Raw genomic sequence first — 14,026 nt, forward strand, 5'->3', positions numbered from 1 at the left:
TGTCCGGCCAAAGTTATTTGCTATTACAGATAATTCCCACCTTTCTGCTTTCTCTAGGACCAACCTTAGTTTGTGAAGGAGAATTAAGCTTTTCCAACCTTGAAAGCCTTCAGATTACGGGATCCCCAGATGCTATGGATGGCCAGCTCCATAGAAAGGTACCTCTTAGTGAAGCCAGAAAGTAGAAGCCTCTTACCCAAAGTGGTAGAACTACCTGTTGGTCTATTTAAGTTCAAAGGGAAGCATAAATGGGTAAACATTTTATTTTAACTCATCTCCTATTCACTAATATTTTGGTATTGGACCAAGGCCTCTTCTTTGAGCGTGGGTCTTTTTCACATAAACCTTAGCCACAATGCATCAGAGTATCTAAGGTTTCTAGTTTCAGTTTCTTTTTTTTAATGTGGAGTGAGAATGTAAAGACCCTTGTGAAATACATGAGAGTAGAATCTTTTTACATTTTCATAATTTCTCTCCAATTTTTATAATTTGAGAACAATTTTTTAAGCAATTGACCTTTATCAAGTCTTTCCAGAGCGTTTAATTTAGCGCTCATAGGAAGAAACCTCCTGTTTTCATAATCATAGTTCCTTGGTTTCTGTAATATTGACTTAAATTATATAATCACAATAAACATAATTACCATAAATAAGTTTGGGAACAAATAAAGTAGCTAGTCATAAAACTCAGTTTGTGGGAACAGATGTGCTTGTAGGTTAAAGGTGGTACCCATAGCCAAGAACATCTGAGGACCATGGGATGTAGTCAGGATGTTTTAGAGAAGTGTGGAGCATATTAGGTGACTAGCAAGCCCGTTCAATAGAGACTCGTTAAGATAGTAACTATCGCCGGGCGCGGTGGCTCAAGCCTGTAATCCCAGCACTTTGGGAGGCCGAGACGGGTGGATCACGAGGTCAGGAGATCGAGACCATCCTGGCTAACACGGTGAAACCCCATCTGTACTAAAAATACAAAAAACTAGCCGGGCGTAGTGGCGGGCGCCTGTAGTCCCAGCTACTCAGGAGGCTGAGGCAGGAGAATGGCGTAAACCTGGGTGGCGGAGCTTGCAGTGAGCTGAGATCCGGCCACTGCACTCCACCCTGGACGACAGAGCAAGACTCCGTCTCAAAAAAAAAAAAAAAAAGAAAGTAACTATTAGATTAGGTTCCTTTCTGCTTTCAGAAGAGGCACTTGCAGTCTAAACTTGTATTGCTTGTGTAAGACCTAACTCAAAGCCAAAAGTTGTATTCAAAATCTCCAAAATCCGATTTTTTTTTTCTCTTCCAGATGTCTTAATGCTATAGTCCCGGTAGAAATGTGGTCAGCTTTCCAATGTATGATAGAAAAGATTTTAAGCACCTCTTTTGTTGCAACATACAAAGGTCACCAACTTTCCTGCTTGGAGTAGGTAAAATCATTCTCATTACCTTCCAGCCTACCTTACTAGTTCAGATAAGCACGGTTTTAGGATCTATTATTTGTAACGTCCCATTTTCTAATAGCAAATTCCCTATGATTGTGCTACTTTTGATTGCAAGTAATATAAAAGATCTACTCAAACTGACTTAATCAATAAAATGTATTAGTTCGTGTAAAAACTCCAGAGGAGAGCAGGTTTCAAGGCTCAGAGATCCAGTGTTTGCTTGCGTAGATTATGTCCTGCATGGAGGTGCCTGGGTAAGAGGTCAAGTGGGAGCTGAATCTAAGCTTGGGGCTGCATCCAACTCAGAAAACAGGGTACTATTTTAATTACATCGAGGAGCCTCTAATTAATCACAAAGCCATGTTCCTGCAAGTTACTTTGCTCAGTTAATCCATCCAAAAGTGACTTATGCTAATGGTGGGACCCTTGAGCTCAGCAATGTCAGCCAAGAATCAGTTTGTTTTCACCTATCGGTTCTGCTTTTCCTTATGTAAGCTACATCCACAGGGAACTACATTCATAGATAGGCTCCACTCATGTTCGCCAGAGGGATGGCAGCATCAACCAAGTCTTCCTTTTTCTTGTTCAGTAGGAGGCTGAGCTCCCCAATCACGGAATAGGCTAACCTCACATTAAATCAACCTGAGTCACATGCCCATTGCTAAACTAATCCGTGGCAGAGGGACTAGAAATATGCTGATTAACTAAAGTCGAATTTACATCTGCCATGTTGCTACTTGTTTTCTTTCATTGTCTTTCTTTGTTTCTCTGTTCTTCAGTGCTGCCTTCTTTTGTGTAAAATAAATATTTTCTAGCCATTTTAATTTCTTTGTTGCTTCTTAGAGTTTATTTGTCTACTTATTTTCCTCTTGGATTGCCTTAGGGTTTGCAATTAACATTTAATTTAAAATGATCTAGCTCAGATTAATACCAATTTAATTTCAATAATATCTTAAAAGCTTGTTCTAATATACTTCTGTGACCTTCCTCTTTGTGCCATTATTATTATATGAATTACATTTTTATACACGATAAACCCATCAGCACAGTTTTACTATTGCATTGTGTGTTTTTCTTTCTTTTCTTATTTATTTATTTATTTTTTTAGTTTTGAGATAAGCATAGATTCCCATGCAGTTGTAAGAAATAATAATAGAGGTCTCATGTACCTGTTACCCAGCTTTTCCCAGCTATTCCCGGCTTTTCTCATCTACCTGTTACCCAACTTTTTCCCACTACCCACCTTCAAAACTGTAGTATAATATCACACTCAGGATATTGACATTGATAGTGTCAAGATACAGAATACTCCATCTCCACAAAGATCCTTCTTATTGTCCATGTATAGCCACACGCACTTCCCTCCAATTTCTATCTTCCCCTTAACTTCTGGCAACCACTAATTTGTTCTCTGTTTATACAATGTTGTTATTTCAATAATTTTATATAAATAAATTGTTCTGTTATGAAACCATTTAGAATTGGCTTGTTTCACTCAGCAGAAGTCTCTGGAGATTCATCCAAACTGTTGTGTGTGTTAAGAGATTATTACCTTTTAATGATGCAGAGTAATATACAATGGTATAGATGTACTTCAGTTTGTTTAACTGTGTACCCACTTAAGGACATTAGAGTTGCCTCTAGCTTTTGGCTATTACAAGGAAAACTTCTATAAACCATCATGTATAGGTTTTTCTGTGGACATAACTCTATTTTTTTCTGAGATAAATGGCCAAGAATGCAGTTCCTCTGTAGTATGGATCTTGCATGTTTACTCTGAAAACTGCCAAACTGTTTTCCAGAATAATTTTGCCATTTTACAATTCCATCAGCAATGTATGGAAACTCATTTTCTCTGCATCCATACCAGTGTTTTTTGTTTGGGCTGCTATAACAAAAATAACCATGGGCCCTCTCTCTGACTTGCAGACAGCTATCTTCTCACTGTGTCCTCACATAGTGGAGCAAGAACAATCTCTTTCTCTTCCTCTTCTTATAAAGTCACTAATCTCATTATGAGGGTCCCACCTTCATGATTCATCTAACTCTAATTACCTCCCAAAGGCCTATCTCCAAAGATCTTCACATTAGGGGTCAGGTCTTCAACATCTGGATTTAGGGGGACACAATTCATGAAGCCCATAGCTTTCTGCACCTGGCCCCTCAAACGTCATGCCCCTTTCACAAGCAAAATTCCATCCCAACATCTCCAAAGGTCTTAACTCATTCCACCATCAACTCCAAAAGTACAAAATCTACCAAAATATCTAAATCAGATATGGGTAACACTCAAGGTACAAATCATCCTGAGGCAAAATTTCTCCCCAGTGGTGAACCTGTGTGAAATCAGACAAGTATGTGCTTCCAAACATAATGGTAGGACAGCTGTAAAATAAACATTTCCCTTTCAAAGGAGAAAGAAAGAGATGGTGAATCCCAAGCAAGTCCCACACCTAGCAAGGCAAACTCTGCCTTAAGGTGTGAGACTAATCCTCTTTGCCTTTTTGTCACTTTCCGGACCTACCGAGTTGGTGGTCCCACCTCCTTGGCTCTGCTGGGTGGAGGTCACACCACCAAGGCTCCAGGTGTTCTGCCCCCAAGGTTCTACAGGGTAGTGCTTAAAACAACTGATTTTGTCACCCAAAGCTCCTAGTATACAAAAGGATTCACTCTTGTTGCTGTACATTCTTTGGGTATTGACAAATGTGTAAAGTATCTGCAATAATAGTATCATATGTAATTCTTTCACTACCCTAAAAGTCTTCTGTGCTCTACCTACTCATCCCTCTCTACCACCAATCATGGATCTTGTCACTGTCTCCGCACATTTGCCTTTTCTAGAATGTTACACACTTGGGATTATACAGTATGTAGTCTTTTCAGACTAACTTCTTTTGCTTAATAGTGTGCATTTAAGGTTCTTCCATGCTATAGTCTGAATGCTTATGTGCCCTCCCAATTTTCATGTTGAAATCCAGCCCCCACAGTGATTGTATTAGGAGGTAGGGATTTAGGGAGGTGATTAGGCCATAATGGCTTCAACCTTTATGAATCAAATTAGTACCTTTATAAAAGAGATTTCAAAGAATTCGTTCATGAATTCTTCCAGGTGAAGTTACAGAAAAAGATGGTTGTCTAGAAAGTAGGCCTTCACCAGATACCAAACCTGCCAGTGCTTTGATCTTGGACTTTCCAGCCTCTAGAACCATGAGAAATAAATTTCTGTTATTTATAAGTTACCCAGTTTATGGGTTTTTGTTTGTTTGTTTGTTTGTTTGTTTTTGAGACAGAGTCTTGCCCTATCGCAGGCTAGAGTGATCTTAGCTCACTGCAACCTCTGGCACCCAGGTTCAAGCAATTCTCCTGCCTCAGCCTCCTGAGTAGCTGGGACTATAGGTGCACGCCACCATGCCCAGCTAATTTTTGTATTTTTAGTAGAGATGGGGTTTCAGCATGTTAGCCAGGATGGTCTCGATCTCTTGACCTCATGATCCATCTGCCTTGACTTCCCAAAGTGCTGGGACTATAGGCGTGAGCCACCACGCCCAGCCTATGGTGTTTTTCTATAGCAGCCCAAATAGACTAAGACACTCCGTGTCTTTTCATGGCTTGATAGTTCATTCTTTCTCAGTGCTAAAGAATATCCCGTTGTCTACATGTACCATAGTTTATTAATTCATTACTGAAGGATATCTTGGTTGCTTCCAAGTTTTGGCAATAATAAGTAAAGCTGCTATACGCAATCAGCCTTTCACATGAAGTGTGATGCTGGCTATAGTTTTCTGTACATATACTTTATCATACGAAGAAAGTTCCCCTCTCTTCCCATTTTTCTGAGAGTTTTTCTAAAATTATAAATTTGTGTGAGATTTTATCAAATACTCTTTCTGCATCAATAGATATGATCATGTAATTTTTCTGCTTCAGCCTGTTAATGTGGTGGACACATTGATTGATGTTTTTAATATTAAACCAGTCTTGCTTCTTGGAAATAAACCTCACTTGCTCATGTGTATATTCTTTTTGTATGTTACTGAATTCTATCTGCTAATATTTTGTTAAAATATCTGTGTCTATATTTATAAGAAATATTGGTCCATAATATTCTTTTTTAAAAAAACTATCTTTCGTTTTGGTGTCAGGAGAATAACAGCTTAACAAAATAAATTGACAAGGGTTCCCTCCCTTCTGTTTTTTGGAAGACAATGTAGAATTCATTTTAATGTTTTAAAGTATTCTCTAGTGAAATGATCTGCATATGGAAATTTCTTTCCTGGGAGTTTTAAAATTTGACTTCAGTTTCCTTAATAGTTATAAGGCCACTCTATCCATTTTATAATTCATAAGAGTTGTGCTCATTTTTATTTTTCAAAGACTTAGTCCATTTCATCTAAGTTGTCAAATGTATATGTTTAGAGTTATTTGGTATATTCCCTCATTATCTTGTAAAATCTGCATGGTTTGTACCGATAGCCCACTATTTCCTTCTGTACATTGGTCTTCAGTTAGCCCACTATTTCCTTCTGTACATTGGTCTTCAGTCTTTTTATCTTTGTCAGTCTTGTTAGAGGTTTGTCAATTTTGTTGATTTTTTTAAAGAATGAGCTCTTTGTTTCATTGATTTTTCTTTCTTTTTTCTCTTTTTAATTTCATTGATTTCTGCTCTTAATTTTATTAGTTCCTTCCTTGTGCTTGATTTGGGATTTTTTTGGTCTTCTTTTTCTAGTTCTTAAAGTGAGAATTTAGATTATTAATTTCAAACCTTTCCTTTTTTTCTACTACATGCATTAAGTGCTATATATTTCCCTCTCTGTACTGTCTTTCGTTGCATTCCACATATTTTGTTATGTTGTATTTTCATCCAGTTTAACATACTTTTTAAGAAATTGAAGAAGACACAAAAAATTGAAAGATATTACATGTCCAGGGATTGGAATAATCAATATTGTTAAAATGTCCTTACTACCCAAAGCAATCTATACATTTAATGCAATCCCTATCAAAATACCAATCACATTCTTCACAGAGACAGAAAAAGTAATCATAAAATTTATATGGAATGACAAAAGACCCACAATAACCAAAGCTATCCTGAGTAAAAAGAACAAAACTAGAAGAATCGCATTACTTAACTTCAAATTATAGTACAGCTACAGGAACAAAAACAGCATGGTACTGACATAAAAACAAACACATACACCTATGGACCAGAATAGAGAACATGGAAATAAATCCACACATCTACAGTGCTCATTTTCAACAAAGGTCCCAAGAACATACACTGGGGGAATGGACAGTCTTTTTAATAAATGGTGCTGGAAAAACTGGATATCCAAATACAGAAAAATGAAACTAGACCACATCAGTCCAGTTTCTAGAATCACAAATCATTCTACAAAAATGACACAGACATTTGTATGTTCACTGCAAAGCTATTCACAATAGCAAAGTAATGGAATCAATCTAGGTGCCCATCAATGGTGAATTGAATAAAGAAAATGGGATACATATACAGCATGAATACTATGCAACCATAAAAAAGAATGAAATAATGTCCTTTACGTCAACATGGATGGGATGCAGCTGGAGGCCATTATCCTAAAAGAATTAACACAGGAACAGAAAACCAAATACTGTGTGTTCTCTCTTATAAGTGGAAGCTAAACATTGGGTACACAAGAACATAAAGATGGGAACAATAGACCCTGGGGACTACCAGAAGTGGAAGAGAGGAAGGGCACGAGGAGCTGGAAAACTACCTGTCAGGTACTATGTTCACTACTTGGGTGATAGGTGATAGGATCAAACCTTGGCCTCATGCAATAAACCCATGTAACAAACCTGCACATATACCCTCAAATCTGAAATAAAAGTAGAAAAAATTTTTTAAAACTTACATAATATAGTTAAATTTTAAAAAATTATTTTTGTGCACATAAGGTATTAGAACAGTAATTACAAGTGTAGAATTTGTAATAACTCTCATTTTCTAAGTAAAAGTAAAACTTCTGTTTTCTAACATTCACAATGGCCTTTTTCTGAGACCAGGCCTCGTGGATTCTAAAACAAGTATTTGGTATCATTCTTGTGCTTTGGAAATGTTGAATTCATTATTTTACTCTATAATTTTTTGTTGTTTTCAATCTGAAAAAGAAGGAGAGAAAATACAGATTAGTATAAGAAGAGGAAAGATCATCTCTGAATAATTTCACCATCTAAATTTAGTTATAATTAATATTTTTGTGTTTCCCCCAAAAGAATAATAGGCAAGAGATCTGAATTGACATTTCTCAAAAGAAGGTCTACAAATGGCTAACAGTATATGAAAATTTGCTCAATATCATTGACCATCAAAGAAATGCAAATCAAAACCACAATGAGATATATCTCACCCCAGTTAAAATGGCTTATATCTAAAAGACTGGCAATAACAAATGGTGGCAAGGATGTGGAAAAAGTGGAACCTTCCTACGCTGTTGGTGGGAATGTAAATTAGTACAACCACTATGGAGAACAATATGGAGGTTTCTGAAAAAATCTAAATAAAACGACCATATGATCCAGCAATTCCACTGCTAGGTATATATTTTAAAGAAAGGAAATCAGTGTATTGAAGAGATATCTCCACTCCCATGTTTATTACAGCACTGTTCACAATAGCAAAGATTTGGAATCAACCTGTGTTCACCAATAAGTGAATGGATAAAGAAAGTATGGTATATATACATGATAGAATATTATTCAGCCATACAAAAGAATGAAATCCTGTCATTTGCAACAACATAGATAAAACTGGAGGACATTATGTTAAATGAAATAACAAGCACAGAAAGACAAATTTCACATGTTCTCACTTATATGTGGGAGCTTAAAAAAACAACTGATCTCATGGAAATAGAGAATAGAGTGATGGAAAGGGTAGCAGGGAGAAGGAGGTTAAGTTGGGGATGATTAATGATTACAAAAACATAGGTAGATAGAATGAATAAGATACAGTATTTGAAAGCACAAAAGAGTGAGTATAGTCAACAATAATTTATTGTACATTTTTAAATAACTGAAATAGTAGAACTGGAATATTTCTAACAAAAAAAAAGGTAAATGCTTGAGATGATGGATACCCAAATTACTCTAATTTAATTATTACACATTGTGGGCCTGTATCAAAATATCACATGTACCTCATAAATATATTCAACTGTTATGTGTCTGTAATAATTAAAAATTTATTTTTAAAAAGGAAAACACTTCAAAAATAAGGTTAAGAAGAAGCAAAAGTAAACTTTGCTCTTACAAATCAGGCTCGTGCTCACTGTGGGCATGAGTAAGTAACTAGAGGGATAGAAAGGGCCTCTGGAAATTGTAATATTCTAAGCCTTTGTTTAGAGGGTGTGTTCTTGCTATTGTCTGAATGTATCTCTCCAAATTCATGTGTTGGAAACCTAATCCCCAATGCAACAATGTTGAGAGGTGGGGCCTAATGGGAAGTGTTTAGGCCGTAAGGGCTCTGCCCTCATTAATGAAGTAATACCACCATGAAGGGCTTGTGGGAGCAGTTTCACCTCCTTCCACCGTCAACCATGTGAGGATACAGCCAGTGCCTTGATCTTGGACTTCTCAGCCTCCAGAACTGTGAGAAATAAATTTCTGTTCTTTATAACTATATATAGTTGTAACTATATATAACTATATATAGTATATTTTAAAATTGTGTAATGTAATATATAATTATATATAATTAATACATTAAATATATTATATAATTAATGAATATTATATTCTACAATATAAAATATGTGATTAATAATCTATCATATATCATATAGTTAATACTATATAAATTAATAATATATAATCAATAATATATATTAATAGAGAACTATATAGTTATAAAGAACTATATATAGTCATGACTACATATAGTTATAAAGAACAGTTAATGTATAGTTATAAAGAACTATATATTAATAGTGAACCAAGTTCTGTTTTCTATAACTATAGTTATATATATGTTATATATAGTTATAACATATATAGTTATATATATATTAGTTATATATAGTTATAACTTTATATATACCCCTTTTTATTTCTCTTGAGAATTCATGTTTGATCCATGGCTTATTTAGAAGGACGTCATTTAGTTTCAAGTTTTTGGAGTTCTTAAAATAATGTCTGTTATTGATTTGTAGTTTGATTCCATTGTGTTCAGAGAACACAGCCCTATGATGTCAATTCTTTTCAACTCGTTGAGGTGTTTTGTTTTGTTGATAGCCCAGCATGTGATATATCTTGGCATGCACATTCCACAGCTGCTTAAAAAGAATGTGTATTCTGATGTTATTGGATGGAGCATTCTCTAAATATGGATTCCATCTTGTTGATTGGTGGTTTTTCAATTTCATAATGGTATATCTTGTGTCTAGTTGTTCTATCAATTGTTGAAACAGGTTTTGTTCTATCAGTTGTTGAGACAGAGGTTTTGAAGGTTTCAACTATAATTGTCGAGTTGTTTACTTCTCTTTGTATCTGTTTTAGCTTCATATAATTGGAATCCTATTTTTTTGTTTCATGCACACTTAGAATTGCTAGATTTTCTTGGTGGATTGATTCTTTCATCATTATACCATTCCCGTCTCTCTTTCCAATAATGTTTTGTGCTCTGAAGTCCATTTGATCTGCTGTTAAGCCACTCTGCTGTCCTTTAATTAATACATGTTTAATATAATTTTTCTACTCTTTCACTTTCAGTGTGTCTGTATCATAATATTGAAGTAAGTTGTTTGTAGACAGCATACTGTTAGATCATATTTTTCAATCATCTCTGTTAACCTATCTTTTGATTGGTGCATTTAGATCATTTTCACGTAACATAATTATTGATATGTTTGTAGATGTAAGTCTATGATTTTATTTTTAATGTTTTTTATTTCTCTGTCTTCTTTATCTCACTTCCTATGTGTTACTTAAATATGTTTTAGAATTCCATTTTATCTATGAGGTTTTGAGTATATTTCTTTGCATAGCAGTTGCTGTGTATGTTACAGAACTTATACATAACTTCTCACAGTCTACGAGTGTCATCAATTTACCAATTTTAATGAAATTTATCAGTTTTAGTGAAGTATAGAAATTTTTACCTTTCTTTTAACCGCTTTACCTTTCAGATAATTTCATTATCTTAAAAATATTTTTTCTATATACATTTAGGACCACGTCAGAGAGTGTTATAATTTTTTGAAGTGTTAAATAATCTTTGATATTACACATAAACCACACTGAAATGCCTTTCAATAAGTAAAAGGAACCATTTTAGATACATGGAATTCTAATTAGATTGGCATAAGGCCAAAAATATGAAGTTGATATTGCTACCTTATTTTCAGCCCTTGCCTTTAAGAGAGGCAAATGAACACAAAACACAGGGGAATCTTGCTTTGTTATAAGACATTGAAGGAATTTCTCCGGTATTTAAATGTGTTCATATAACCAGTTAGATACATATAAATATAAAACCAATCTCCAATAGGTTTTAAGATCTCTGTGAACAGCTGAACTTTACTAAAATGATCTTTGCTGGCATTAAGACGAAGTAGAAAGGGCAGACCTGATAGCTTACCTCAAAAAAGCTACTGAGTAATAATTGGGGATTGTGTTTGAAGTAGTGCTTCTACCAACATGTCCCGTGGTTCCAGCGCCGGTTTTGACCGCCACATTACTATTTTTTCACCCGAGGGTCGGCTCTACTAAGTAGAATATGCTTTTAAGGCTATTAACCAGGGTGGCCTTACATCAGTAGCTGTCAGAGGGAAAGACTGTGCAGTAATTGTCACACGGAAGAAAGTACCTGACAAATTATTGGATTCCAGCACAGTGACTCACTTATTCAAGACACTTGAAAACATTGGTTGTGTGATGACTGGAATGACAGCCGACAGCAGATCCCAGGTACAGAGGGCACGCTATGAGGCAGCTAACTGGAAATACAAGTATGGCTATGAGATTCCTGTGGACATGCTGTGTAAAAGAATTGCCGATATTTCTCAGGTCTGCACACGGAATGCTGAAACGAGGCCTCTTGGTTGTTGTATGATTTTAATTGGTATAGATGAAGATCAAGGCCCTCAAGTATGTAAGTGTGATCCTGCAGGTTACTACTGTGGGTTTAAAGCCGCTGCAGCAGGAGTTAAACAAACTGAGTCAACCAGCTTCCTTGAAAAAAAGTGAAGAAGAAATGTGATTGGACATTTGAACAGACAGTGGAAACTGCAATTACATGCCTGTCTACTGTTCTATCCATTGATTTCAAACCTTCAGAAATAGAAGTTAGAGTAGTGACAGTTGAAAATCCTAAATTCAGGATTCTTACAGAAGCAGAGATTGATGCTCACCTTGTTGCCCTAGCAGAGAGAGACTAAACATTGTCATTAGTTTACCAGATCCGTGATGCCACTTACCTGTGTGTTTGGTAACAACAAACCAACATTACGGAGGTCCCTGGATTGAAAAAGGGACCTCTCCCACTCCTCCTGCCACTGAAGTGGTTAGGACTCTATATAAATAAAAACAACGCTTTTGGAAAATTAAAAATAATCATAATAATAATTAGCTACTGACTTATTTATTTCAAAACAGAAATGTCTCATGACTGTTTCATGCATACCATAATTTAATAGATATCCTATGCCAGAATTCAGATCATGAATGACTTACAAAATATTTTTGTTGGGCAGTCCTGATTTAACTAAGACTGGCTTATGGTTAAAAGAATGTGTTCAGTTTTTTGAATTTTAATAGTAATTACAATTCAGTAAATGCTATCACTTTTTACCCATTCCAAAGACATTTTTTTGTTTTAGTCACTAAACATAATTCTGAAAATTCAAAAGGATGAGGAAAGTCTATTTATTTACTCATATTTTTGCTTACTGTGGCCTCTCTTTCCTTTTAAAGTTCCGAGTTTCCTCCTTTTTTTTTTTTTTTTTTTTTTTTTTCTGTTCAGAGAACTTCCTTCAGCCATTTTTTTAGAGTAAGTCTGACGGTGATTTCTCTTAGCTTTCCATCATTTCAGAATGTCTTGATTTCCCCTTTATTCCTGGATATTTTTACTGGGTATAATATTTGGATTGACAGTACTTTTTTTTTTATTATTGCTTGGAAAATATTTTGTCAGTTTTGGCCTGACAGTTTTGATGAGAAAACCATTATTGCTTTGTTTGTTCCCTGTAAGCAAGGTTTTGTTTGTCTCTGGCTGCTTTCAGGATTTTTTTTCTTTGCCTTTTCATTTTCAGAACTTTAATTTTAATGTGTATTGGCATGAATTTCTTTGGGTTTATTCTGTTTGTCATTTGCTTAGCTTTTGAATTACTTCTCTTGCCATATTTAGGAAGTTTTCAGGCATTTTATCTTTGAGTATGTTTTTCAACTCCACTTTTTTTCTCTCCTCCTTTGGGACTCTGATGAAATATATGTTAACTCTTTTGTTATCACACAGGTCCCTGAAAGGCCTTTTTTTTTTTTTTTTTTTTTTTTTAACTCTACTTTATCTCTGTAGTCTAGATTAATTCATTTTTATTGTTCTATTCTCTAGTTTACTGATTCTATTCTCTGTCTCTCCATTCTGCAATAGAGCCCATCAACTTAGCTTTCTACCTGGGTTATTGCATTTTTCACTTCTAAAATTTCGTTTAGGTTCTTCATTATATGCTCTGGCAGTTTACCAAGGTCTTCTATTTCCTTTTTGAGACTTTTTTTTTTCATTTGTTTCCAGAATATTTGTATTTGCTATCGAAGCTTTTAAAAATTATGGTTGCTTTAATATTCCTGACAGTTAATTCTAACATCTCTGTCATCTTGGTGTTGTTACTCATTGATCATACTTTTCCATTCAGTTTGAGACTACTCTTTCTTGGTATGATAAATGATTTTTTAAAATTAAAACATGGGCATTTTATATTATTTTATAAGACTCTGGATCTATTTTTTAAAACTTCTGTGTTACCTGGCTTTCTCTGACATCACTCCAACAGGGGATGAAGGTGGCACAGCCTTACTCCTTCGCAATGATGAAAGTCCTGACTTTCCACTAGGTCCCTGAGCAGGGAGGAGAAGGGGTATCTGCCATGGGAGTGAAAGTGTAGGCTTCCCTCATGATCCCCACTGACATCACTAGAGACTCATCACTGGGGAGTTGGAATGAGAGTCCTGGATCCTTCGTTGGCCTTCTTTGATACCTTCCCAGCATGGGTGTGGGATACTTCACTTTAGTCTCAGGAGGGTTACAAGTCTAGGTTCTCCTCTTGGACTGTGTTAGCATAGATGGGAGTGGAGTTACAGTTTTTTTCTAGGATTTTTGGCTGGAGTAAAGCAATTATTGTCTTGACATTTTTTTGTCTTGCTAGGCTGCCCCTATTCTGTTCTTTTGGCAAGTGAGAGCAGGCTTTTGTTAAGGGTTTTTTTGTTTGTTTGCTTTGTCTGCACCCATTAGTGTTGCTGGGTTGCTAACTTCTTCAGTTACAAGTCTGGGATATATGAGACCAAAAAAACAATAAAAACAAATCCAGGGCTCTCACTACTGTGTCATTTCTCAAGTCCCAAGGTCCC

General features: G+C 35.5%; 1 pseudogene; it reads left to right on the forward strand.

Annotated features, from left to right (window-relative positions):
* Positions 1 to 11,050: 11,050 nt before the first annotated feature.
* LOC103238047 (proteasome subunit alpha type-6 pseudogene) lies at positions 11,051 to 11,993 on the forward strand (annotated as a pseudogene).
* Positions 11,994 to 14,026: the final 2,033 nt, after the last annotated feature.

This window comes from Chlorocebus sabaeus, chromosome 9 (assembly GCF_047675955.1).
Source record: "Chlorocebus sabaeus isolate Y175 chromosome 9, mChlSab1.0.hap1, whole genome shotgun sequence".
NCBI classification, from domain to species: Eukaryota; Metazoa; Chordata; class Mammalia; order Primates; family Cercopithecidae; genus Chlorocebus; species Chlorocebus sabaeus.